At 39.5% G+C, this 27,885-nt stretch overlaps 1 pseudogene; it reads right to left on the bottom strand.

Moving 5' to 3' along the window:
- LOC127104165 (uncharacterized) overlaps positions 1-24,137 on the bottom strand; it is a 69,116-nt pseudogene extending 44,979 nt beyond the window's left edge.
- Positions 24,138-27,885: the final 3,748 nt, after the last annotated feature.

Raw genomic sequence — 27,885 nt, 5'->3', positions numbered from 1 at the left:
TTAACTACAACCCTGCTTTGGCTCGTCGTCAACTTAGGTTCCCCTTGAGAGACAAACCTAATAACATTTTGTTGGAAGGCATTTTCTATCAAGAGGGTAAAGATCCCCAACATTTGAAGCAGAAGATTGTGCGTGCTTGGCATAATGTACATAGGAAAGGAAGATCCGAGCTTGGTCCATACAATTATGTAGCTTTGGAAGCTTACACTCTTTGGGTGAAGAAAAGAGCTTTGGAGTTGAAGATGCCTTATGCTTGTGAAATACCTATGTCCATGGTTGTGGTTGAGCCTTTAAATCTCCCCAACCAGGATGTAGAAGAGTTGTAAGACGCGCTCACCAAGATGAAACAAGAGAAGGATATGTGGGAAGAGCGTTTCCATGCTTTGAGCAGAAAGCATGAGGAGTTGCAGCTTGAGTCCAAGGACAAAGATGCACTCATTGAGCTACTTGAAGACCGAGTGACAAAGAGACATAGAAAGCTAGAGGTTTCATCTTCCTCTAGTATGCATTAACCTTCCGTTGCTTGGAAGAAGATCGTCGATCAGCTTGTCCTCGAGAAGACTCAGATGAAGGCTTCTTTTGAGACCGAGATCCGACGCATTCGAAGGAAGTACACGCCGACAGCCAGATCTTCTGACATTGTTTTTAGGGTACTTAGGATGACTAGTCTCCTTTCCTCTTATATTTTTCATTTGGTTTTTGAAATTGTTCTCCGTGTAATCCTTCCAATTATATAAATAAAAGAGATTTTTATGGTCATATCAAATTGTTATAATTATTGTTATATATATATTTGAAAATAATATAGTAAGTTCCTTGGAATTAAAAACAATCAAGCATTGCATTTCATGCATCATTTGCATAAGCAGGTTTATCTTTCTCCAGATGTCTCATTGGTGTTTCTTCTATGTTTCAGCCAAGTTGACTCATCGATATAATACTCGCGCCAATCACTCCAGAATCATGGAACATCTTAAGCAAGAGAATAGAGACTTGAAAGAGGAGATCGCCTGCCTGACTGCCATGATGGAGTCAGTGTTAGCTGCTCAGAGCCAGTCTTCTCCAACACCCGTAACTCCTCCTCCTCGGAGGACTGTCATTTCCGAGGTGGCTACCTCTACCATTCCTACAACTACTGTTCATTTTGCACCCAACATGCCTGTCGGATTCCCGTGGGGAATGTCGCCGAACTTCGTGCCTGAAGGCTTTGCGCATACGTTTTCTTCTATGTCGGCATCTAGCCCGGTCATGTCTGTGCCGCCGCCTGTTGTGCATACCCTGCCTCGTGTAGAAGACACCATCTATCATTCTGAACCGTCTGAGGGTCCGGATGTGTATGAGAAGATGGATGAGATGAAGGATCAATTCCTTGAGCTGCGAAAGGAGTTGAAAACTTTGAGGGGTAAAGACTTATTTGGGAAGAGTGCTGCAGAACTGTGTTTGGTCCCAAATGTGAAGATTCCGGTGAAACTCAAAGTGCCTGACTTTGAAAAATACAAAGGGAATACCTGTCCACTCAGTCATTTGGTGATGTATGCCCAAAATATGTCTACTCAAATAGATAATAATCAGCTGTTGATCCATTATTTTTCAAGACAATTTGACTGGTGCCGCTATGAGGTGGTACATGGGGTTGGATAGTGCGAGCATCCACACATTCAACGATTTGGGCGAAGCATTTGTAAAGAAGTATAAATACAATGTTGATATGGCCCCTGATAGAGATCAGTTGAGATCATTGTCTCATAAGGACAAGGAGACATTCAAGGAGTATGCGTAGAGACGAAGAGAGCTTGTTGCTTAGATTACCCCTCCTTTAGAGGAAAAGAAGATGACCAAGATTTTTCCGAAGACCCTGAGCTTATTTTATTATGAGAGGATGATTGCCAGTGCCCCAGTGACTTTACCGAAATGGTAAATATGGGGATGAGGCTAGAAGAAGGTGTCCGAGAAGGACGATTGTCTAGAGAGGAGGTGTCATCCAGCAAGAGGTATGGCAACAGTTTCAATAAGAAAAAGGACAGTGAAGCTAATGCAGTGACCGTTGGGAGGCAGAGGAGGCCTCAGGTAAGAAGAAATCAACCACCCCGTCAACATCATCATCAAGTATCTTCAGACATTCCTGTATTTTCAGCAAATCAATCAACACCAATTCAACAACAACAACGTCAACAACAACAACCACAGCAACAAACAAACACCTACAACAACAACAACAATACCAACAATCATCAGCAACAAACTTTTAAGAGGAAGAAGGTCTCTTTCGACCCAATTCCGATGAAGTATGCAGAAATATATCCCTCTTTGGTTCTCAAGAACCTATTACAACCAAGAAATCCTCCATAAATCCTTGAATCACTTCCCTGATGGTACAAACCGGAACTCCGTTGTGCTTTTCATCAAGGAGCTCCCGGACATGATATAGAGAACTGTTACCCCCTCAAGTATGAAGTTCAGAAGCTGGTTAAGAGCGGAATGGTGTCCTTTGAAGACCGTGCGCATAATGTTATAACTAACCCACTGCCTGCCCATGGAAATTCATCTGTTAATATGGTAGATGGTTGTCCAGGGGAGTTTAAGGTATTCAATGTATGCTTCATTAGGAGGTCATTGGTGAGGATGCACAAGGACATTTGCTTGGTTAGTGATTGTGAGCATGACCATGATGGTTATGTTATCTGCAGTGTCAACCCTAGAGGTTGTATGATTGGGAAGAGAGACATCCAGCGGTTGATGGATGAAGGCTTGATCCAAATCATTCAATCCCGTCACATAGATGACGATGGCAATGTTATAGTACCGGTTTTCAAGAATCCTGAGAGAGTGGTTATTCAGTATGACAGCAGCAACAGTAATAATGTCAGTAAGAGATCGGTATCGTCGTTGGTTATACGGTTGGCGGGTCCAGTCCCGTATGCATCCGATAAAGTTGTCTCGTATCAGTATAATGCAACTATGGTTAAAGTTGGTCAAGAGGTTCCTTTGCCAACGACTAGTTCTGTCGTAAGCATTGCTGATGTTACTAAGGTGACCCACAGTGGTCATGTGTTTGGCCGGTGTTCCCAAAGAATGTAGAAGATTTGATTGTCCGTAAGAAGGTGGATGTGCCTGTTGTAGAATCGGTCAGTGCTCAAAGGTGTCAGTCTGGTGAATCCAGCAGCTTGAAGCCTAATGATGATGATGAGGTACTCAGCCTGATAAAGAAAAGTGAATTCAATTTGGTGGAGCAGCTGCTCCAAACCCCCTCGAAGATCTCAGTATTGTCTTTGTTGATGAATTCCGAAGCACAGAGAGAAGCACTGCAGAAAGTTCTTGAGCAAGCCTGTGTAGAACACAATGTTACGGTGGATCAGTTTGATCATATTGTGGCTAACATCACTTCCTGCAATAATCTCAGTTTCTGCGATGAAGAACTCCCCGAGGAGGGTAGGAATCATAACTTGGCTTTGCATATCTCCATGAACTACAAAGATGGCGCTTTGTCAAACGTGTCGGTTAACACCGGATCTTCGTTGCATGTACTTCCAAAGTCAACATTGTCCAAGTTATCATATCAAGAAGCGCCTATGAGATATAGTGGCGTGATCATCAAAGCTTTTGACAGTTCATGCAAAACTGTGATTGGCGAAGTGGACCTTCTGGTGAAGATAGGTCCGAGTGACTTCCAGATTACTTTTCAAGTAATGGATATCCACCCAGCCTATAGTTGTTTGTTGGGAAGGCCATGGACTTACGAGGCAGGAGCTGTTACCTCCATGTTGCATCAGAAGCTCAAGTTTGTTAGGAATGGAAAACTAGTTACGATTGGCAGGGAGAAGGCACTGTTAGTAAGCCACCTATCATCTTTCTCTTATGTTGAATCTAGGGATGAGGTTGGAACTCCGTTCCAAGCCTTATCTATTGCTATTGTAAAGAGAGCTGGGGCACCTATGTCCTCATTCAAAGATGCAAGGAAGATTGTTGAAGATGGAAATGTTGATCAGTGGGGGCAGATGGTAGAGGTCTCCGATAACAAGAACAGAACCGGTTTGGGTTTCCAACAAGGTTCGTCAGCTGTCAGATCTGAAGATACGCAACTCAGCTTCCGTAGCGGAGGGTTTATTCGTGGCAATGAACAACAATTAGTTGTTGTGCTAGAGGATGACGAAGAGGAAGACTGCACCAATTTTGTGACGCATGGAAAAGCTTGCAACAATTGGACTGCTGTTGATATTTCTGTTATGATGCATCGATATAAGTAATTGCTTTTATTTGTTTTCGAAAATCCTTCTCCTATGCCTAAGGGAGAAGCGAACATTGTTTGGGCATTTTCGATTTGATCATTAATAAAATATAATTCTATTCATCCACATCTATGATGTTTTGTTTTTACTTTTTGCTTTATTCTGAAAATGGTAATCACAAAAAACATGAATAACATTCTGGAACGAAAAAATTTGAACACATCATCGTGTTCTTGATGTTCATCATCAATATGAACAAAAAGTTACAGAAATGCACAAGCCATATATGGATCGAACCGTCTCACTTCATAGATCAACAATATCATCATGATTTGTTCTAATTCTAAGCATGGCAAGAGATACGATCAAAAGAAGTTTTGGTGTCCAAACTTAAAATCAAGATTTCTTCATCAGTACTTAATGAAAACGCACGATTCAAGCTGCAGTGTATTCTATGTTGCAAGATCTACCTAAACCACATGTTAATTTCAAGAATTGGAAGATTTGAATTCCTACCTCTTGGAGATGCAGCTCTTGTTTTCGTGCGAATCAAGCCTCCAATTGCTAAAACAGATGGCCTATGATGTTGTAGAGGATGAATGCAAGTGGAATTTTAGCTCAGCAATGCTTGATGATGAAGAAACTTCAAGATGCCATGGATGAGCAAGGTTCCAACAGCTGCGATTTTCCAGTCTTCTCCACGATCTTGCCTCAAACAGTTCTTCAATTACACCTATAGATGAAGATTAACACCAAAGGAAGCACGAAGAAAAGTGAAATTTGATGGAAAAATGAAAAAAAGTTTGAAGAGAATTTGAGAGAATTGAGAAATTTTCAGTTTGGATCTCAGATTGTGATTGTGGATCTGGAATTTCTGTTATGATTAAGCTCTTATAGTACCTGTTAATCCAACTGTTAAACATGATTAAGCAAATTGGAAATGGATTAGTGAGATGCTCATGTTATGTCATTTGGCCAAAATGCCCCTTTTTTAATTTGAACCAATGGAACAGTGCAATTCATGTTTAAGCAAACCCAATTTTCTGTTTGAAAGCCATTTGAATTGATTTGGCATAAAAATCAAGTGTATTTTTCAAATTCATTATTTTTCCCACCAAAATTTAATTGGTTCACTTGAAAAATGACCTTTTTATGTGATGCTTTTTGAGGAAATGCAATGATGGATCATGATAGTACATGTCAAATAGGATTTGCTCAAAAAAGAATCACCCAAATTGGCCAAATGGTTTGAAAGTTATGCCTCCTTGAAATTCCAAAATTTTTGAAAATGATTTGATCATAACTTGCCAACCACACATGAGAAATAAGTGTTCTTGGACTTTTTGGAAAGGTGAGAGCAAGATCTTCAACTTTCATGTTGGACAAAATTTGATTTGAAGCTTGCTTAGACATGTAATCTTGAGGAGAATGACTTTCCATTTTGGGCAGTTGAAAATTACAGGTCCTTGCTATTTTGGGAAACTTTTTATCTGACCTCCAATTCCTCAATGATGATGTTTGACATGTTATATGAGGCATATATGGACATGAATGAGACCTCTCAAATCATTTCCCACCTTCAAATCACTGATTAAATGCATAGTTGACCACAGTTGACTTTGCTAGGGTTTTGGTTGACCGAGCCATGCTTTGATGAATTTCAAACCCCTACCACTTGAGATCTTGATACCAAATGATGTCACAACTCTTATGAACTTCTGATTAATGATCATGGTGCCCAAATTCTTCAGGCATGGTCACCATCTATACTTCAATGAATGCATTGACTATTTTGACCTAGTTTGCTTCATCTGCAAGTAACATGGTTAGATGACAATATTTTTGTACTTTTGGTTAGTAAACAAATGAAAAGCAATGATATACAAATGCAATACATGCTTGGTGATCAAGAACCACACTCACAATGATAACCCACCACTAGGAGGGAGGCAAGGTGTACAATGATCCTTGAGGCAATGATATGATATGCTATGATGCCATGGGGGATCTTAGGGACAAAATTGGGGTCTTACAGATGCCCCTATTTAAGGTCATTCTAGCCGGAGAAGTGAAGTTTAGAAATCTTCATCTCGACGCGGTAGAATGGGCTTAAATAACAGTAATGAGACAAATTTTGGTCCCTAAGAGACCTCATGATGCAAATGTATGCGTGTAAAAGACACAGACTCTGTGGGGAATATGATTCACATAGAAGAACAGACGATCCGTCGGAGTAATACACTCACCAGGTACAGAGACTCTAACAGACGATCCGTCGGTTTTCTTGTGAGATCGTTGAAGCCAGAATGCCCGCCATTCAAGCAGAAGTTGAGAAGAACGCATCACGATATGGCAGTGAAGATCAAAGAAGAAGTTCAAAAGCAGACCGATGTCGGTTTTCTTGTGACCGTTGAGTATCCGCAATGGGTGGCCAATATTATGCATGTTCTGAAGAAGGATGGAAAAGTCTGTATGTGTGTTGATTAGTGAGATTTGAATAAAGCCAGTTCGAAAGATGATTTCCCTCTGCCACACATTGATATGTTGGTGGACAATACAACTAAATTCAAAGTCTTTTCGTTTATGGACGGATTTTCCGAATATAATCAGATCAAGATGGCACCCGAAGATATGGAGAAGACCACATCCATTACACCCTGGGGAACATTCTGTTATAGAGTGATGCCTTTCGGTTTAAAGAATGTTAGTGCAATTTACCAGAGAGCAACGACTACTCTTTTTCATGATATGATGCATAAAGAGATTGAAGTCTATGTTCATGATATGATTGCTAAATCCATTGATGAAACGGAACATGTTGAGCATTTGTTGAAGCTATTCCAGCGCTTGAGGAAGTATAAAATTCGCTTGAACCCCAATAAATGTACTTTCGGTGTTCGTTCTGGTAAGTTGTTGGGCTTTATTGTCAGCGAGAAAGGTATTGAAGTTGATCCTTCCAAGGTCAAAGCAATACAAGAGATGCCTGCGCCAAGAACTGAGAAGCAGGTCAGGGGTTTTCTCGGTCGCTTGAATTATATCTCAAGATTCATTTCCCACATGACTGCCACATGTGCGCCTATATTCAAGATTCTTCGGAAAGATCAGTCTTGTGATTGGACCGAAGTCTGCCAGAAAGCTTTTGACAGTATCAAAGAATATTTGCTTGAACCTCCGATTTTGTCTCCACCTGTTGAAGGAAGACCATTGATCATGTATTCGACTGTGCTTGAAGATAGTATGGGTTGTGTTCTTGGTCAGCAAGATGGAACTGGAAAGAAAGAATTTGCAATTTACTACCTTAGTAAGAAGTTCACCGATTGTGAGACTCAGTATTCTATGCTAGAAAAGACTTGTTGCGCATTGGCTTAGGCTGCTAAGCGTCTGCGTCAATATATGTTGAACCATACCACTTGGTTGATATCCAAAATGGATCCAATCAAGTATATATTTGAGAAGCCTGCTTTAACTGGGAGGATTTCCCGTTGGCAGATGTTGTTATTAGAATATGATATTGAATACTGATCTCAGAAAGCGATCAAAGGTAGTGTCTTGGTTGACCATTTGGTTCACCAACCGATAGAAGATTACTCGTCAGTGCAATATGATTTTCCCGATGAAGAGATCTTGTACTTGAAAATGAAGGATTGTGACGAACCTTTGCTTGAAGAAGGGCCAAAACCTAGTTCCCGTTGGGGCATGGTATTTGATGGAGCAGTAATGGAATTGGGGCGGTGATTATTACTCCTCAGGGCACACATTTTCCATTTACAGCTAGATTGACCTTCAAGTGTACAAACAATATGGCAGAATATGAATCTTGCATTATGGGGCTTGAAGAGGCCATTGATCTCAGAATCAAGTATTTGGATGTCTATGGAGATTCAACTTTGGCTGTAAATAAAATCAAAGGTGAATGGGAGACGAATCAACCCGGTTTGATACCATATAGAGATTATGTGAGGAGGATTTCAACTTTCTTTATAAAGGTTGAATTTCATTATATCCCTCGAGATGAAAACCGGATGGCAGATGCTCTTGCAACGTTGGCTTCCATGATTATGATGAAATATTGGAATGAGGTTCCCAATTTAAATGTGATGCGTCTTGATAGGCCAACTCATCTGTTTGTTATTGAAGAGATCAAAGGCGAAAAGTCGTGGTATTATGATATTAAGTGTTTCCTCCAATGTCAGATTTAGCCGTCTGGGGCATCATTGAAAGATAAGAAGACTTTTAGAAGATTAGCCGACAATTTCTACTTGAATGATGATGTGTTATATAAGAGAAATTTTGATATGGTTTTGCTCAGATGCGTGGATAAACACGAAGCAGACCTATTGATGACTGAAGTCCATGAAGGTTCCTTTGGTACTCATTCCAATGGACATGCAATGGCGAAGAAGATGTTGCGAGCAAGTTACTATTGGCTGACAATGGAATCTGACTGTTGCAAGTTTGTGAAGAAATGCCACAAGTGTCAAATTTATACATATGAGATTCATGTTCCTCCGACACTGTTGAACGTCATTTCCTCCCCATGGCCCTTCTCCATGTGGGGAATTGATATGATTGGCATGATTGAGCCCAAAGCTTCGAATGGACATCGTTTCATTTTGGTGGCAATTGATTACTTCACAAAATGGGTTGAAACGACATCGTATGTGAATGTAACCAAGCAAGTCGTTGTAAGGTTTATCAAAAATCAGATTATATGTCGTTATGGTGTGCTAAGTAAGATCATTATTGATAATGGATCAAACTTTAATAATAATATGGTAGAAGCTCTTTGCAAAGACTTCAAAATTGCACACCATAATTCTTCTCCCTACAGACCCAAGATGAATGGGGCTGTTGAAGCTGCAAACATGAACGTCAAGAAAATCATCCAGAAGATGGTTGTGACATACAAGGATTGGCATGATATGCTCCCATTTGCTTTGCACGGGTATCGTACATCCATCCGCACTTCAACAGGGGCAACCCTTTTCTCTCTTGTATATGGTATGGAAGTTGTACTCCCCGTAGAGGTTGAGATCCCATCACTGTGTGTGTTGATGGAAGCCAAGTTGATTGAGGCTGAATGGTGTCAAGCCAGGTATGACCAACTGAATTTGATTGAAGAGAAGAGATTGACTGCCATGTGTCATGGTCAGTTATATCAGCTGAGAATGAAGAAAGCATTTGATAAGAAGGTCAAGCCTCGTGTGTTTAGAGAAGGTGACCTTGTGCTCAAGAAGATTCTATCTTTCAAACTAGATTCTAGGGGCAAATGGACTCATAATAATGAAGGCCCATATGTTGTTAAGAGAGCCTTTTCAGGCGGTGCTTTGAACCTTACAACTATGGACTATGAAGAGTTCACACGTCCGGTGAACGCAAATGCAGTCAAGAAATAGTTTGCCTAAAAAAGAAAAGAACAACTCACTAAGTTGAAAACCTGAAAGGGCGGCTTAGGCAAAAATGAGCGTCTCGGTGGATTAAAAACCTGAAAGGGCTATCCAGGCAAAAATTAGAGACATAAAACAGATAGGATTATCCCGATAAATTAAGTACCCCACTTTGGGGCAATTTATGCAAAAATTAGGGATTATGGCAAGTAACTGCATCCTGCTGATCTTCAGTTTTGAAGACGTTTTTTAGCACAACGGTTAGATTCTGATCCCCAGTAAGCAGTCAAGAGCACAGTGGATATCAAGAGTTGGTGGAAGGATTAGTGATCATTGTATTCGATGTAACCCTTTTCCATGTAAATTACCACTTTCAACTTTATAAATATTTATGGAGTCTTGTCATTTACAGACTACCATTCTATTAAATAAAGTTGAACTTTTATCTAATTGTTTCTACTCTTGTTTAATTCAGCCGAATAAATTAAAATTTTTAAATCAAAATCATTTTTCTTAAACATATAAAAGCATGAATTTTAAGCAATCAATTTCATTCAAGAGGAATATCAACAATGGTTCGAAAGCAGTAAGCCCTAAGTGTGGAGCATTATTGGTTCTCCCCAAGCAATAGGCGCAATTTCTCTTTCATCCCCGACAGCATTGTTCAACACTCGGTATTGGTTATTTTTCTCCATACGATTATTTCTTCTCCGCTGAGTTGGTTGATTAGTCCCCTGCGGAGTTTAGTATGTATTCCCCAGCCGAGTTTATATTTGGTCTCCAGCAGAGTAAGAACGGATCTTTGTAGCAGTTTGCATGGTTCTGATAGGACTTTGGTTTCCCCATCGGTTGCCATCAAATTCGCTCCCAGTCAGAGTTTCCTCCTGGTTTATGAGCAGTTATTTGTGTTTATCCCCTGCATGGTTGTCTCCCATTTAATATGGTGTTGGCCTAAAACTCCCCGCAGACATGATAGTGGTTTTCCTCAGCAGATCTCCTTTGTTTCCCCAGCTAGGGTTGAGCCTTCAGGATATTGATTTTCACTTTTCTCCAGCAGTTGTTTCCCTCTTTTGTGGATTGGATGAGAATTGTATCGATGATTCAAATCTGCGATATCTTTGTATCTTCGTGATCGTGTTGTCAGCATAATCATCATATATACATACACATATACATATACACTCATATAATTTCATTATTGTATCATCCCACTTGTTGATTCATTCTTGTGATTCTAATTCTCTATTATGGTGGTACTTTATCCCCATGCAAGTTTGGTGTATGTCCTCCTTCAATTGTAGAGTATCATCCCCTTAAGCAGAAAGACTTTAACCTTTCTCCTTTCCCCACTAAGTTATTTCCTCGTGGATGATGATTTGTTTCAACTTCCTCCCCAGTTGATTATCTGGGTGGAACTACTCCCCTTGAGTTATATCCCCATTGGGTTAAGTCTTGATTGACAATCTTCTTTCTACGTCTTACCTAGATCGATGCTTCAGGTCCCCTAAGAGTTTATTACCTAGTAACTAGTAATGTTCTTCTTAGGTTCCAGTTTTCTACTTCTTTCCCGATACCCGAAAAAAGTAACCTTTTTCTCCCCAGCCGATTCATTTTCATTTATCCCCCAGGAATATTATCCTTGATACATTCATCTTAACCGGTGACGTATATCCTCTTTGTGGTATTCTATCCACCATTTAATAGATGTAATTCCTACTTTTTGTTCAGGTGGTTTATCCTTGATATGTTCATCCAAACCGATGACGGTTATCCTCCTTAGTAATTCCCAGGAAAGATTATCCTTGATATGTTCATCTTAACTGATGACGGATTCTCTTTCCTTTGAGTCTATCCTTGATATGTTCACTTTAACCGGTGACAAATATTATCATCTTTGGTCTTCTGCCCGGTAGTCGGTAGTTGTAAATCATATTTCTACAGTTTTTCCCCAAAAAGTCTATTCTTACCCAGTAACTGGTAATGAATTCACTTCCTAGCGACCCTCAGTGAGTCATCCTTGATATGTTTACCCTAACCGGTAACGGATGTCCTCTCTGTCATATTTTTATTATCCTCCTGTGTTGAAGTTTATTGCTTCCCCAGACGAGTTGAGTGTGTATTTCCTTAGTGAAATCGCTTTTCCTGCATGATTCGAGTATTTCAGTTTTATTCTGATCTACCTGTTTCCCATGCAGACGTCTTTTGTTTCTCCAATTGAGTCTTTCCATTTTCATGGAATCCATCTAGTCTCCCGGCAGTTTTTAAGTCGTAGTCTGGCCTACACACAACCTCTTTTATCCCCTCATAGTCTCTGTCTCCCCAGTGAGTTTTTCCTTATGGAATGCATCATGCTCCTACAGACCTTCGGTCTCTCTGACTTCTTTTCCTCTGTGGCAATATTTCCCCACATAGATTCGCTTTTACATTCATATCATATGCATCATGAGGTCTCTTAGGGACCAAAATTTGTTTATATATGTTGTTATTTAAGCCTATTCTACTGAGTCGATACAAAGATTTTAACCTTCTCCTCCTCAGTTAGAATGTCCTTAAATAGGGGCAGTTGTAAGACCCCAATTTTGACCCTAAGATCCCTCATGCTATCTCATCATATGCATTGGCATTGAGATCATACCTTGGCATCCTCCTTATCCCTATTTCATTGGGTTTGTTTTGGGAGAGATCACCAAGAACCATGTTATTGTATCATACTTGTATTTTATCATCTCACTAACCAAAGTACCAAAAATATGTCTTTGTATTTGCCTAACTCTTTTGTAGGTAGGGCATGATCACTATTGATCTATCAAGTTCACATCTAGGGTTTAAGACCCTCATTGCTAAGAGAACAACCAAGGAATGATCCATAATGGCTCTAGGCATTATATATGAGTCCCCATGATCTCTACATGTCATTTTGATCAATATTTCTTCAAGAGTTTGGAGTTGGTTCACCTTGGAAAACCTAGTTCATCTGGGTATCTTGAGTAACTTCTTCAACAGCTTCTTTACCAATTGATCAAATTTCTCAAGGTAAACTTAAAATTTCATCATCTTATGCATATATTATCTACCATGATCCCAAACAGTCAAGAGAATTGCAAGTTAGCAAGTTGGTTTATGGTGGTTGGCCAGATGAATTCATCTGATCAAAACTGGGTCCCCCTAGACCCTATCTCCTACAATTTGTATCATATGAAAATGATTCCAAAAATAAAAGTTGCTCTAAATTATATTCCAAACAACTTTCATGTTGAAGTCTAGAGCTAATTTTTCTTGGAAAGTCATTTTCTATGTTGAAACATTATAGGTCATTTTGTCTAAACCCTAATTTGAAAGTCAACTTCCCAAGGCCATAACTTGCTCAATTTTTATGAGATGAAAGATTTACAAGTTACACAATAAAATTCAAGGTGTATACTACAACTTTTATGTTTTTAGTAAGAACTAATTCAACTTTTATGAGCATGTGATATGAGGGTACATTATAGGTCATTTTCGACCAATACCATTGAACAAGTGATTTTCCTCAACTTTAAAAATGCATAACTTACTCATCCCAAATCTAAATGATGTCAAATTTGTGACCATTTTGACGGATTTTGAAAGGGCTACAACTTTTATGAATACACTTTTCTCATTTGGAGCTCACATAAAAAGTTAGGCAAGGTGTAATAATTGAACATGTGGCTTGACACTTAGAAAATATTTTGACATGTTGAAATTTCCAAACTTTCACCTCAAAATTCACCATGACAAAAGTTCCAAATGGAAAAATGTTCAACATAAGAGTTGTTCTTGTTGATCTAAGCTTTCCAAAGAGTCCTAATCCATTCATTTTGGACAAAGTTTGAGGGGTCTGCGCATGGCTTAAACAGGGTTGTATCAGTTGGCAAGAATCATGCTTCAAACATTCAAACCTCATTTCAGTTGATTGTGGACCTAGTAGAGTTGCTTCATGGGCCTGCACACGCCCATGCAAGCATGTACATTGCATTGCCAATTTTGGAAGTATTTTCAAGTGTGCAAATTGTAGCGGGGTATTTGTTACCATTAGAGATATTGACTAAATCTAAGGTAAACCATACAAGTCGAGTCGCCACCGCACTTCTATTTATCCAAAGGAATGGTTAGAAAGCGAACAAAAACCTAAAAGTTTTATCGAATCAAAAACTAGTAAAAATGTCAGAGATCGGGGTAAGGGGGTTGGTTATGCAATGGGAAGGTTTTAAGCACCCAAAATATCCTAGGTACTCCTAGGGAGCCCTTTTCATATTTTGTTGTAAGGTTGGTATTTTGTGAAAATTTATTTGTGCAAACATGATTGAAGATATGAGAAGAGAATATACAAGTTAGTTACATTTTTGTGTTTGGATGGATAAACCCATTGCCTACGTACCATCTTAAAAAAGATTAGGATCAAAACCTCGTAGTTCGGGGTAAAAATCTCAAAAAACAAGTTGGTGAATTGATTTGGTCCAATAGCCTTAAGGTCTTTTGTTATCCAAGGGAGAAAACCCAACCTAAAACCACAAATCCACCATGTGAGGATAGCTTCAACATGCTAATGAGGGGTTAACCCTATAATAAGCATGGAAGACTCATTGTCCATCACTAAGGATATAGGTGAGTATTACATCTATCTCAAGGATAACTCAAACCTAATAGCTAAAGGTCATGAAAAAAGTTTTGATTAAGAAAGTGGCCATTGAAACTACAAAAGTATTTGAGTGAGTGGTATTTACCAATGAAAAGTATGTACAAAATATGGTCAAATTTGATTTAAAGGTTCAATTCAAAATAAGTGTTATGAAAAGAAAGTTTGAAAATCAAAAGCATAAGGCTTAGGTTTCTAATGTTTGAAAACAAGTGTTAAATGTTTGCACAAAAGTTTTGGCTTGGGTTAGAGTGGAGGGAAGAAGAAGAAAGGCTAAAGTCCTAATCATACAAGAGATGAAGGATAAGAAACAAGACCACAAATGGAGTTCTTCTCTTGAGATCATATTGATGATCCAAGTAACTCCCATCCTTTGGAATATGCAAGCATAGTAATAGTAAGCTCAAGCAATCAACATAATCAAACAAGCTTCTTAGAAGATCCTCAATGTATCTTATATCTTTCACTTTGGATGAACATGGCAATGGTTCTTCAATTTAAGCTCTCATAGGATTCCCTAGCACAAGAGCACACACATCAAAAGTTTTATGAAGCAAATCAAGGATGGACAAGAGTGAGTTTAGAGGTTTGGTCCTTCTAATCCATCTTCACCATTGAAAGTCCTTTTACTCCAATTTGCATAGGGAAAGTCCTAGAAACTAAGTCCATTTGTCCATTTCTTTGCATTTGGTCCACAACAATCAAAACAAAACACAAGCACAATAATATATACATAATTATGGACTCAAGTGAGCAAAAGGCAAATTGCATTAACATAAACATGTGCTCAAATGAGCAAAGGGGGAAAAGCAAATGAATAATATGTACAAGAAATGTAAATTGCATAAATGTAAAGAGCAAGAATTAAATGTTAATGGTCAATAGTTAGTGTTAGTAGTGAGTGTGCCATAAGGCAAATTTAGCGCTATGTTAAACAATCGTAATTGGACTTATGTAGAAGTCACAACTATCTGAGGCCGGTCAATAATAATGTAGGCAACAACACAAGTTAGAGGTCTTGATTAGTGAATCAAACTTCAACAACTTGCCATGCCAAAAAAAGAAAATGAGAAATGATCTTGTATTGGTTTAAGTCCTTTGCATGATTTAGAAAGCAATCTATCCTTAATGCAAAGTCATTCACTTGATCATTTGATCAAGATGAATTAGATTTGAATCAAGGAAGATTAAACCTCCCTAATCAATGCTAACCCTCAATCTTTAACTCATTGATCAAAAAGAAAAGAAGGAGAAGAGGAAGAAAATGAAGAATAGAAATGAAGAATTAAAGTGCATTAAATGAAGTGGAATGTACCAATCAACAAATGTTGACCAAAGATAGGGAAGATCAAGGTCAAACAATAGAAAATAGAAACAAGATGAAGATTGGAAGTCAAGAAATAAACAAAATATTTTGGTATTTTTAATATTTAAAATAAAACTTGAATTAAAATATTAAAGAAAGGTCAAACTTCAAACTCACTTCAAATCAACTTTGAAAAGTCCAAGTGAATTATCCCGAATTCAACAAGGTCAAAGAAAGTTTGACAAAAAATTTCAGCATTTTTAAAAGTGAGAAACTATTTTTAATCAATTAAAAATGAATAAAAATAACCTAATTGAACTAAAATCTTAAATAAATCTCAAATCAATTAATAAATTGATGAGAATATTTTTCATAGATCTATCATCATTCAAAGAGGTTGAGAAAATATTTTTGTATTTTTTGAATATCAAAACTATTTAAAATGAATTAAAAATAACCAGAAAAGAGAAAATTATTAAAAAATAGAAAATGATAAAATAAAAAATTTTAAAAATCATTTTTAGAAACTAGAAAATAAAAGAGAAATAATGCAATTGCTCCCATAAATTTTGGACAAATAATAAAAGAGATATGAATTTTAGAAAATGAAATGGAATTAAAAAATGAAATAGAAATTAAAATCAGAATTAAAATAAATGGAAAAGCGAGAGCCCTTGGATCTGAGCTCATTAATTGAGTTGGCAGATCCAAGCATCCATAAGCGCGCGTCCAATGTGTTCCACAGTCAATGCCACCACACGCTGAATTAAAATAAGTCATAAGTTTGGACTGCTGAGATTAGATCTGGAAAGAAACATGGACGACCACGATTGGATCTGGAGACCAGACGGTGGCCAGCGCCACCGTCTTCTCCGACTAGCTCCGGTGGAGATCAAAAATTGCAGGTCAAAAAATGTTAACTAAAATACACGATCCAAGCACCATTCGAAAGGTGGAGTGATGTACATCACTCCTATGCCACTCAATTCCACTCTAGATCCCTATTAAGAGAGAAATCAGAGATGGAACTTTGGTGGTGTTCAACTGAACTTGCTCGATTTCAACAATTAAGAACACAATAATGATGCCTCTATATAGAGGACTTCAGACAACACAAGATCAAGGCAAATGGAGCAATGTATGATGAGATTCGAAGCAAAATCCAGTTGAGCAAAACCTTTGGATTGTGAAGAATTGAGTCACTCTCTTTGATTCCTTTTGCAAATAGAAGCTTCAATGGATCAAGGTGAAGAGGTCTAGGAACTTTAGATCTTAAAAATCAATCAATGCAATTGAATTTCAGATTTGAAATTTTTAGAGAAAAATGAAGTTTGTTCCTTTGGTATGGGTGGGGATTCAATTCAGCAGGGATTTAGGCGCCATTAGGTTGAAGAATTAAAAGAGCATAGCACTTGTATTTATAGCCAAAACCATCTGAAATGCAATGAACAAAGTGTGCATGGGAGAAGAGGGCCTCCATGCATGGGCCTGTACAAACGCATGGAGGGCCCAATTCTGATTGGAATGGATTGCTATACATCACCAAATGAGAAATGGACGTGCAGATCAAATGTTAACAGCTCGTGCAATGTGTTTGAAATGAATTTCACAAAATGCACTTAATTCTTCATGTCTTCGAAAATGATGCTTCCAAACTCCAAATGCAACCTTATGAGTAATGGTTAGAAAACTTGTTGCATAAGGAACCAATGCTATGTTGATCAAAACTCCAATTGGGCCTTGGAAATTAATGAAATTTGAGCTTGAAGTGTAGGGTGCAAAACATGCATATGTGAAGTTTCCAAATTTGGCCAATGTTCAAGCCCTTCTGTTTCAATGATGCAAGCTCCAAATAATAAAATCTTAAACATAAAAGTTATGGATATTTTCAAGACAATCAATTTGGACTTAAATTTTTCATCATTTGGGTTTTTAATGAAGAAGTTATGGGCACTTGAATTTGGACTTTTTCACATTTCAATGCATTTGGCCCAAAGTGACCTATAATGTTTTGCATTATCACATGTATTTATTTTGAGATTTTGCAATTTTGCTCAACATAACATTTGAAGTAGACACAATAAGATTTCCAATGAATCAAGTCTCACCTAAAAATAATGAAAAATGAATGAGTTATGTTCTTGGGAAGTTGACCCAAATTTAGGGTTTTAGTCAAAATGACCTATAATATCTTGGAATGGATGATGACCTTCCATGCTTCAAATAAAATTTTGATGAACTTGAACGTTGTTCATATTGTCCTTATAAACATTTTTGCTCTTGGGGTCATCTCCATTTGATCAACACATAAAAAGTTAGGTCTCAGTGCATTTCAAAATAGTCAGATGAATTGACTAATCAACTTCTCAAGTCCATAAATCATATCTTGATGAATTGATGATTTAGGACACTCAAATAAGTTCAAATATGAATGATATGATGAATTAAAGAACTTCCCTTGATTTTATTTGACCATTGGTTGAGGTTGCTTCATGAGCAAGGCATTATTGATGATCAAATGAATTAGGGTTTCCTTGGGAAACAAGCCTCAAACCCCTTGACTTGCTTTGATCAAAATGATGAATTGAGATACTTGGGAGGCATATTTGATGGATGAGAGCTTTGGGAACCATTACCATGCTTGCTTTCATCTTCTCTTGACCATATCATTGCACAAAGGATTTCCTAGAAGCTTTAGACTTGGTGACTGCTCAAACTACAAACAAGAAATGTTAGTGACATATTTTTGTGCTTTTGAGTTAATAAATGAAATGAGAAAAGCAATAATATGCAATTCAAGCATGCTTGGTGATCTCAAACCACTCACAAGAGATCCCACCCAAAGGCAAAGGGAACCAAGATGCTTATGATCCTTGAGGCTATGCAAATGCAATGTTATTATGCCATGAGGGATCTTAGGGCCAAAATTAAGGTCTTACAGATGCCCCTATTTAAGGTCATTCTAGCCGGAGAAGTGAAGGTTGAAATCTTCGTCTCGACGAGGTAGAATGGGCTTAAATAATAACAAAGAGACGAATTTTGGTCCCTAAGAGACCTCATGATGCAGATGTATGTATGCAAAAGGGTAATTCTCTGTGGGGATATGTGTCCACAAAGAAGAAAAGAAATCTAGGGAAACTAACAATCCCTATGAGTAATACACTCCATGGGACAAAGACTCTGGGACTCTTATGGGGATAAGAAAGGAATAAATTTTGTGAGCAGGGCACGACTTAAAACTTGGTGAAAGACACGAGCAGAATCCCAAAAGAAAAAATCAATGGAAAGACCCGAGCTGACTCAAAGGCGCATGTATTGGGAAATATGCCAATACAGCGGAATTATCCACAAAGGATACTTTGGATGAAAATCCGGACTCAGAAGGGGAGAATCCACTAAGGGACCTCGCTGGGGAACATCCAAACAGGACTCCTCTAGGGGAACACCAGGATGAGGTATTACCGGTTACTAGGTAATAAGCTCGAAGAGACATGTGATCCGAACACCGGTATGAGGGTGAAAGAACAACATGCTCGGGGAGAATGAATATATAAGACTGGTATAAGGGTGAGAGATATCAAACATCTGAAATCATCTGAGGAAAACCTAAAAAGGTATGTTTCGACTCAGGAAATCTGACTCCACAGGGGACGCAAGTCATAACAGGGAGCAGAAGGGAAGGAACACTAGGGATACCGGTTACTGGGCATATAATAGGTGACCAACCAAGGCGTGAATTGGGGAACATTTCCAAAACACTCATCATCCAAAAGAGGGCTAAAAAGCATACTCGATTACAAGATGGACATTCGATTCCACAAAAGGGTACGAATCTTACTCAACTAGGGAAGAACAAAAGACTTCGACCAAAGAGTGCATGAGATATATTATCTATTACCGTCCGAACATAGATAATATACTCGCATGGATGATTATCCACAACCGGTTACTGGTTTAATAAAGGATAAATCGATCGAACAGAAAGGAAATCGGGACACTGAAAACCCGGTATAAAAAGATGACCAAATCCGAGGGAGAAACAATCATTGCCGACAAAGGCGAATGAAAGATGACTCATTAGGGATACATTGACAAAGGCAATGATCCAGGAGATATACTCAAAAAGGGTGAAGGACTATCAATACCGAATATTGGATAGAGATAACCGTCAAGGGGGATTACATCTACCAGATACTGGGTAGAAAACCACGGAAGAGTAACCGTCATCGGTTAGGATGAACAAAAAAAGGATTGACTCTGCAAAGGGGATAAAAATAGGGTTTACGACTACCGGTATAAAGGTAGAAAACCACAGACTCCGCCGTAGAAAAGATGGATAATTACTGGTTACTGAGCAATCATTCATCTGAACTACAGGGAATCACAGGAAAAAGACACGAGAAGCCGATCTAGGATCAAACTAGAGAGGCATGATGAAACAAGACTTATCCCTATGAGGATATAACTCAATGGGGATTTCCATCCCAATATATGTGTTGGGGGGAAATAGAAACAACCATCATCCATGAGGATATAACTCGGTGGGGGACTATGGAAGAAAGGATGAACACTTTCTGCTTATGGGGCTGACTCTATATGGGGAGATCAGACACAAACATCTACTTTGGGGAAACATTACCAACTAGCAGGAGATAACAAACAAAGATATATGGCAAAGGATGCAACATGAATATCTGAATGCTAAAATTATGCATATATGCGTGGTTTATGTATGATGAATGCTGACAAATAGACATTTCTAACACAACCAGGTTCAACGAACGATGAACAGTCATCTGGTACTACATCTCAAGAGAGAAAGCCAAGCCCAGTGGAAAATATCCAATCTGATGAGGGGCAAGAGATACCAGGAAACAAAGATCTCTGAAAGGGAATGCATATCAACCATTCCAATTGGGGACAGGATCATCGCACAGATGAACTCCACCGTAGAGGCAACTCTACCAGGGAAATTATCAGAGGAGGGGATGGATCTCTGGGGAACAACCATCAATCAGAAATTTCCAAAGATCACCAAATACTGCCCTACCAAAGAGATCACATCTGCTAAGGAGGAAGGGTCACTACTCTGCCGAAGGAAGGAGGGATGAATATCTTTACCAAACACTCTGCTCGGGAGAAAAACCATAAAAGGCTCTGGAGGAAGAGGATATAAGCAAGCCAGGAATATGAACAAATGTCTTACCTTGTTGAGAATCATGTTGTCTTTGGGAGAGCATTAAAGACATCCCCAATATCCTTTTATCATTGTGAATGTTCACTTTGTTTAAAAATAAGTTATGAAAAATTTAATTATTTTAAAAAAACAATGATATTTCTCAATTAAAACATGCAAAACATTGGTTGAATAGAAACAAATAAGAGTGCAAGTAATTGGATAAAGGTTCAAATTTATTCGATGGAATGGTAGTCTGCAAATGGCAAGACTCCATAGATCTTTACAAATTTGAAACTGGTGATATATATTGGAAAAGGACTACATTGAACATAATGACCATTTCTCCACCAACTTTGAATCCGATGTATTTGAAGCTTCAGTTGATGATGACCGAGCGGGAATCCCTGACAGATGACAGTTTGTAGAACAAAGTCTTGTCGGGATGCAGTTACTTGCCAAATCCCTAATTTTTGCTTAGATTTCCCCAGGATGAGGTACTCAATCTAGCGAGATACATATTCATTTTTTATGTCTCTAACTTTTGCCTGGATCTCCCTTTCGGGTTTTCAATCCACCGAGACGTTCATTTTTGCCTAAGCCGCCCTTTCGGGTTTTCAACTTAGCGAGCTATTCTGTTTTTATTTTTAGGCGAAGTATTTCTTGACTGCATCTGAATTCACAGGACGAGTGAAATCCTCCCCATCCATAGTTGTAAGTATCAAAGCACCGCCTGAAAAGGCTCTCTTGACAACATATGGACCTTCATAGTTTGGAGTCCACTTGCCCTTGGAATCGGGCGCGAAAGACAAAACTTTCTTGAGCACCAGGTCACCCTCTCGCAACACACGAGGCTTGACCTTCTTATCAAAGGCTTTCTTCACCCTTTGCTGATATAACTGACCATGGCACATGGCGGTCAATCTCTTCTCTTCATTCAAATTCAACTGGTCATAACGAATCTGAACCCATTCAGCATCAGTCAACTTGGCTTCCATCAAGACTCTCATTGATGGGATCTCCACCTTTACTGGGAGTACATCCTTCATGCCGTAAACAAGAGAGAAAGGGGTTGCCCCTGTTGAAGTGCGGACAGACGTACGATATCCATGCAAAGCAAATGGCAGCATCTCATGCCAATCTTTGTATGTGACAACCATCTTCTGGATAATCTTCTTAATATTCTTATTAGCAGCTTCAACAGCCCCATTCATCTTGGGTCTGTAGGGAGAAGAATTATGATGTGTGATCTTGAACTCGCTACACAGCTCTTTCATCATCTTGTTGTTCAAGTTAGATCCATTATCAGTAATGATCTTATCTGGCACACCATAACGGCATATGAGTTGATTCTTGATAAACTTCACGACCACCTGCCTGGTTACGTTTGCATATGATGTCGCTTCAACCCACTTGGTGAAGTAATCAATTGCTACGAGAATAAATCTGTGACCGTTGGACGCTTTCGGCTCTATCATGCCAATCATGTCAATTCCCCACATACAGAAAGGCCATGGTGATGAAATCATATTAAGAAGTGTCGGGGGAATATGAATCTTATCCGCATAAATCTGACACTTGTGGCATTTCTTCACATATTTGCAGCAATCAGACTCCATTGTCAGCCAATAGTAGTCTGCTCTCAACATCTTTCTAGCCATGGCATGTCCGTTGGAATGAGTACCAAACGAACCCTCATGGACCTCAGTCATTAACAGGTCTGCTTCGTGTCTATCCATGCATCTGAGCAGAACCATGTCAAAGTTCCTCTTATAAAGCACATCGCCATTGAGGTAGAAGCTGCATGACAATCTCCTCAAAGTCTTTCTATCTTTCACAGATGCCCCATGAGGGTAAATTTGGCTCTGAAGAAAGCACTTGATATCATAATACCACGGCTTATCATCTTGCACCTCCTCTACTGCAAATACATGGGCTGGTCTGTCCAAGCGCATCACAATGATATTGGGAACTTCATTCCAAAGTCTAACCACAATCATTGAAGCAAGTGTAGCAAGAGCATCTGCCATCCGATTCTCGTCTCGAGGAATGTGATGGAAGTCAACCTCAGTGAAGAACGTTGAAATCCTCCTCGCATAATCTCTATATGGGATGAGGCCAGGCTGATTCGTTTCCCATTCACCCTTAATCTGATTAACAACAAGGGCTGAATCACCATAAACATTAAGATGCTTGATCCTAAGATCAATGCATTCTTCCAAACCCATAATACATGCCTCATACTCATCCATATTATTCGTGCATTTGAAAGTTAGCCTTGCTGTAAAAGGAAAATGTGTGCCCTGAGGAGTAATAATCACTGCCCCAATACCATTTCCATATTGATTCACAGCGCCATCAAACACCATACTCCATCTGGAACCAGGCTCTGGCCCTTCATCAAGTGTAGGTTCATCGCAATCTTTCATTTTCAAATATAGAATCATTGAAGCAAGTGTAGCAAGAGCATCTGCCATCCGATTCTCGTCTCGAGGAATATAATGGAAGTCAACCTCAGTGAAGAACGTTAAAATCCTCCTCGCATAATCTCTATATGGGATGAGGCCAGGCTGATTCGTTTCCCATTCACCCTTAATCTGATTAACAACAAGGGCTGAATCACCATAAACATTAAGATGCTTGATCCTAAGATCAATACATTCTTCCAAACCCATAATACATGCCTCATACTCATCCTTATTATTCATGCATTTGAAAGTTAGCCTTGCTGTAAAAGGAAAATGTGTGCCCTGAGGAGTAATAATCACTGCCCCAATACCATTTCCATATTAATTCACAGCGCCATCAAACACCATACTCCATCTAGAACCAGGCTCTGGCCCTTCATCAAGTGTAGGTTCATCGCAATCTTTCATTTTCAAATACAGAATCTCCTCATCTGGGAAGTCATACTGAACTGACTGATAATCCTCGATTGGTTGATGTGCCAAGTGGTCAGCCAAAATACTACCTTTAATAGCCTTCTGAGATCGATACTCAATATCATACTCAGATGACAACATCTGCCAACGGGAAATCCTCCCAGTTAAAGCAGGCTTCTCAAAGATATACTTAATTGGATCCATTTTGGATATCAACCAAGTCGTATGATTCAACATATACTGCATAAGCGCTTAGCAACCCAAGCCAAAGCACAACATGTTTTCTCAAGCATCGAGTATCGAGACTCACAATCAGTGAACTTCTTACTCAGGTAGTAGATAGCATACTCTTTCTTTCCCGATTCGTCTTGTTGACCAAGGACACAACCCATCGAGTCTTCAAGAACTGTTAGATACATAATCAACGGTCTCCCTTCCACAGGCGGGGAAAGAATCGGAGGCTCATACAAATATTCTTTAATACTATCAAAGGCCTTTTGGCAATCCTCGGTCCAATCATGAGACTGATCTTTCCGGAGGAGCTTGAATATTGGCGCACATGTGGCAGTCATGTGGGATATAAATCTGGAAATATAATTCAAGTAGCCAAGAAAACCTCGGACTTTCTTCTCAGTTCTGGGCGCGGGCATCTCTCGTATCGCTTTGACCTTTGCAGGATCAACCTCAATACCTCTTTCGCTGACAATAAAGCCCAATAACTTTCCAGAACGGACTCCAAATGTACACTTGTTAGGATTCGGACGAAACTTATACTTTCTCAGACGCTGAAAAAGCTTTAACAAGTGTTCTACATGTTCAACTTCCGTTCTTGACTTTGCGATCATATCATCAACATACACTTCGATCTCCTTGTGCATCATATCATGAAACAAGGTAGTCATAGCTCATTGATATGTGGCTCCGACGTTCTTCAAACCGAAGGGCATCACTCGATAACAGAATGTTCCCCAAGGTGTGATGAATATTGTCTTCTCCATATCCTCAGGTGCCATTTTGATCTGATTATATCCGGAAAATCCGTCCATAAATGAGAAGACATTGAATTTAGCTGTATTATCTACCAACATATCAATATGTGGTAGAGGGAAATCATCTTTCGGACTAGCTTTATTCAAGTCTCTATAGTCCACACACATTCGGACTTTTCCATCTTTCTTAGGCACGGGCACAATATTGACCACCCATTGAGGATATGTAGAAGTCACCAGAAACCCCGCATCAATTTGCTTCTGAACTTCCTCTTTGATCTTTACTGCCATATCAGGATGAGTTCTTCTGAGTTTCTGCTTTACAGGCACACACTCAGGTTTCAAAGGCAGGAAATGTTGCACAATATCAGTATCCAGACCAGGCATGTCTTCATATGACCAAGCAAAGACGTCGACATATTCTCGTAGCAACTCAATCAACCCCTTCTTGACATATTCTTCCAGGAGTGCCCCAATCTTCACTTCTCGCACACAGTCTTCAGACCCTAAGTTGACTGTTTCCAGATTCTCAAGATGCGGCTGAATGATCTTCTCTTCATGCTCAAGTAAACAGGTAATCTCTTCAGGAATCTCTTCAACATCATCTTCTTCCGCCTTAAATACAGGGAATTCAAAGTTGGGAGATGGTGTTGGATCATTATGTCCAATGGGTTTGATCAACCTGCATAATGATTTTGGATATAAAAGATTTTAGAATTCAAGCAAGGCAAATCATTTTGCAGATGAAAAGATTGATTTTATTCTATTTTTAGGGTTTTATGTGATCACCAATTTCATGCAAAAGCGAAAAGGGAAAATAATTGGAAAAACAAACATTTAACATGAATTTATTGAATGAAAATATCATTGTATTTATGTGCCTAACAATGTCATCACTTCTCCTTTTGGCATGGGAGAAGGGTTTTCAAACACAATGAACATTACTTTGACTTATGGATAACTGTCGGAATATCAACAGCGACCCAATTATTGCAGATCCCTCCAGGGATGATGAAATTTCCAGAATCCTCTTCACCCTCTTCTAGAATGGCAACAGCCTCTTCATCTTTATCGGTGTGGATAAATCCACCACTCTTGAACAACCCTTGCTTGTTGAAGACCCTAGAAGAATAGCCTATGCCAGCCCGGGATTTGTTGTCTTCCAACTTAATCATTTGCCCCAATCCAGCAGTTGCACCATGCTCAATGGCCAACTTTGCATCGTTATAGGAAGCAAATGAAGAAGTTCCCTTCTTAATAGGTCCAACAATAGATAAAGCTTGGAACGGCGTTCCAACTTCATCCTCAGCATCTATATAAGAGAAGGAAGACAAATGGCTAACCAGGAGAGCCTTTTCTCCCTCTACCACCACCAGCTTCTTATTTTTCACAAACTTTAGTTTTTGGTGTAGGGTGGATGTCACGGCGCCTGCCTCGTGAATCCATGGTCTGCCTAAGAGACAGCTATACGATGGGTGGGTGTCCATAACTTGGAAGGTAATCTGGAAATCACTTGGTCCGATTTTGTCTGGGAGATCAACCTCTCCAATCACAATTTTGCGAGACCCATCGAAAGCCTTCACAATTACTCCACTCTGCCTTATGGGAGGCCCCTGATATGATAACTTTGCAAGAGTGGTCTTTGGAAATACATTCAATGATGACCCAGTGTCCACCAGCATATTGGACATGGCGTCATCTTTGCAGCTCATAGATATGTGTAATGCCAGGTTGTGGTCTCTTCCCTCCTCGGGGAGACCAGTATCACAACAACTTAAATTGTTACAAGCGGTGATGTTTACAAAAATACTATCAAATTGTTCAATTGTGACGTTGTGATCCACATACGCCACATCTAACACCTTCTGCAGAGTTTCTCGGTGTGGTTCTGAATTCATCAGCAAGGATAATACAGAGATTTTGGATGGCGTTTGCAGAAGCAGATCTACAAGGTTGTACTCACTTCTCTTGATGAGCCTTAGCATCTCATCACCGTCTTCTTTCGCATTGCCACTCGGGCCAACAGAGACAGGAGTTCTCAATGTAGAGGTAGGTTTAGCAACAAGTACCGGATCCGGAGCGTTCGCAGCATTCCCAATTGGGAGTTCAGCATAATCAGCGGTATTATTCATTCGAGCATCAGCTTGCGGCTTTGGCGGAGCCGAGAAAACACGACCGCTGCGGGTCAGGCCGCTGACATCGGCAATATTAACAACAGATGAAGAGGGCAAGGGCACCTCTTTCCCATTCTCCAATGCTACAGCATTGTAGCGATAAGGGACCACCTTCTCAGAAGAATACGGTACAGGGTCGGCTGGCTTAATGATCAAAGCAGGAGAAGCCTTCTGCTTGCTACCATCATACTTGATAATAACAGGCTCAGGGATCCGGAATACTGGAGAAATTACGTTGACTTCATCAGCATCTCCGTCAACATTTCTGTTTTGAGGATCTCAATGACTCCCTCATCCAGCATTTCTTGAACATCTTTAAACACCTGGCGACAACCTCTTTGATTAACAGAACAAACTCGGCACCTATCGTGGTCATGCTCGTAATGACTATAATCACACAGCAAACAATGCATCTCGACTAGAGATTGTCGAATATGACTGACGTATTTGACTTTGTATTTGCCATGGCAGCCCTGGACCATGTTGACAGATTTCCCATGCTCGGGAAATGGGTTCTTCTTCATGTTAGGACCTCCGTCCTTGAAACATAGAATACCACATCTTACAAGGTCTTGAACCTTGGTCTTCAAAGGGTAGAAATTTTCCACGTCATGGCCGGGAGCGCCGGAATGATAAACACAATGTAATTCGGGCTTAAACCACCACTGGGGGTTAGTAGGTATAGCCGGTGGGTCTCGTGGCGTAATCAACTTCCTCTCTATCAAAGAGGGATATAACTCTGCATACGTCATCGGAATAGGATCGAAGGTGACCCTCTTCCTCTCGTAACTTGTGCTGGTTTGATTACTGTTTCGAGGCTGGTAGGCATGTTGTTACGGACGGTGCTGTTGTTGTTGATATTGCGGATGTGTTTGTTGCTGATTATTGTTGTGTTGTTGATATTGCTGATTATCTCTGAAGACAGGTGCTATATGAGCCACCTGGTGCTGGTTACCGGCGGGACGCACGGTCTTCCTCCTCACAGAGGGTCTTCTTAGTTTCATATGGGAGGTCACAGCATGTCCCTCGGCATCTTTCTTCTTTGCAAACGCCCCATAACATTTGGCAAAAGAGCCTTCTTCTCTGTT

Source organism: Lathyrus oleraceus, chromosome 7 (assembly GCF_024323335.1).
Source record: "Lathyrus oleraceus cultivar Zhongwan6 chromosome 7, CAAS_Psat_ZW6_1.0, whole genome shotgun sequence".
Lineage (NCBI taxonomy): Eukaryota > Viridiplantae > Streptophyta > Magnoliopsida > Fabales > Fabaceae > Lathyrus > Lathyrus oleraceus.
This window is presented reverse-complemented; position numbering and strand designations above follow the sequence as displayed.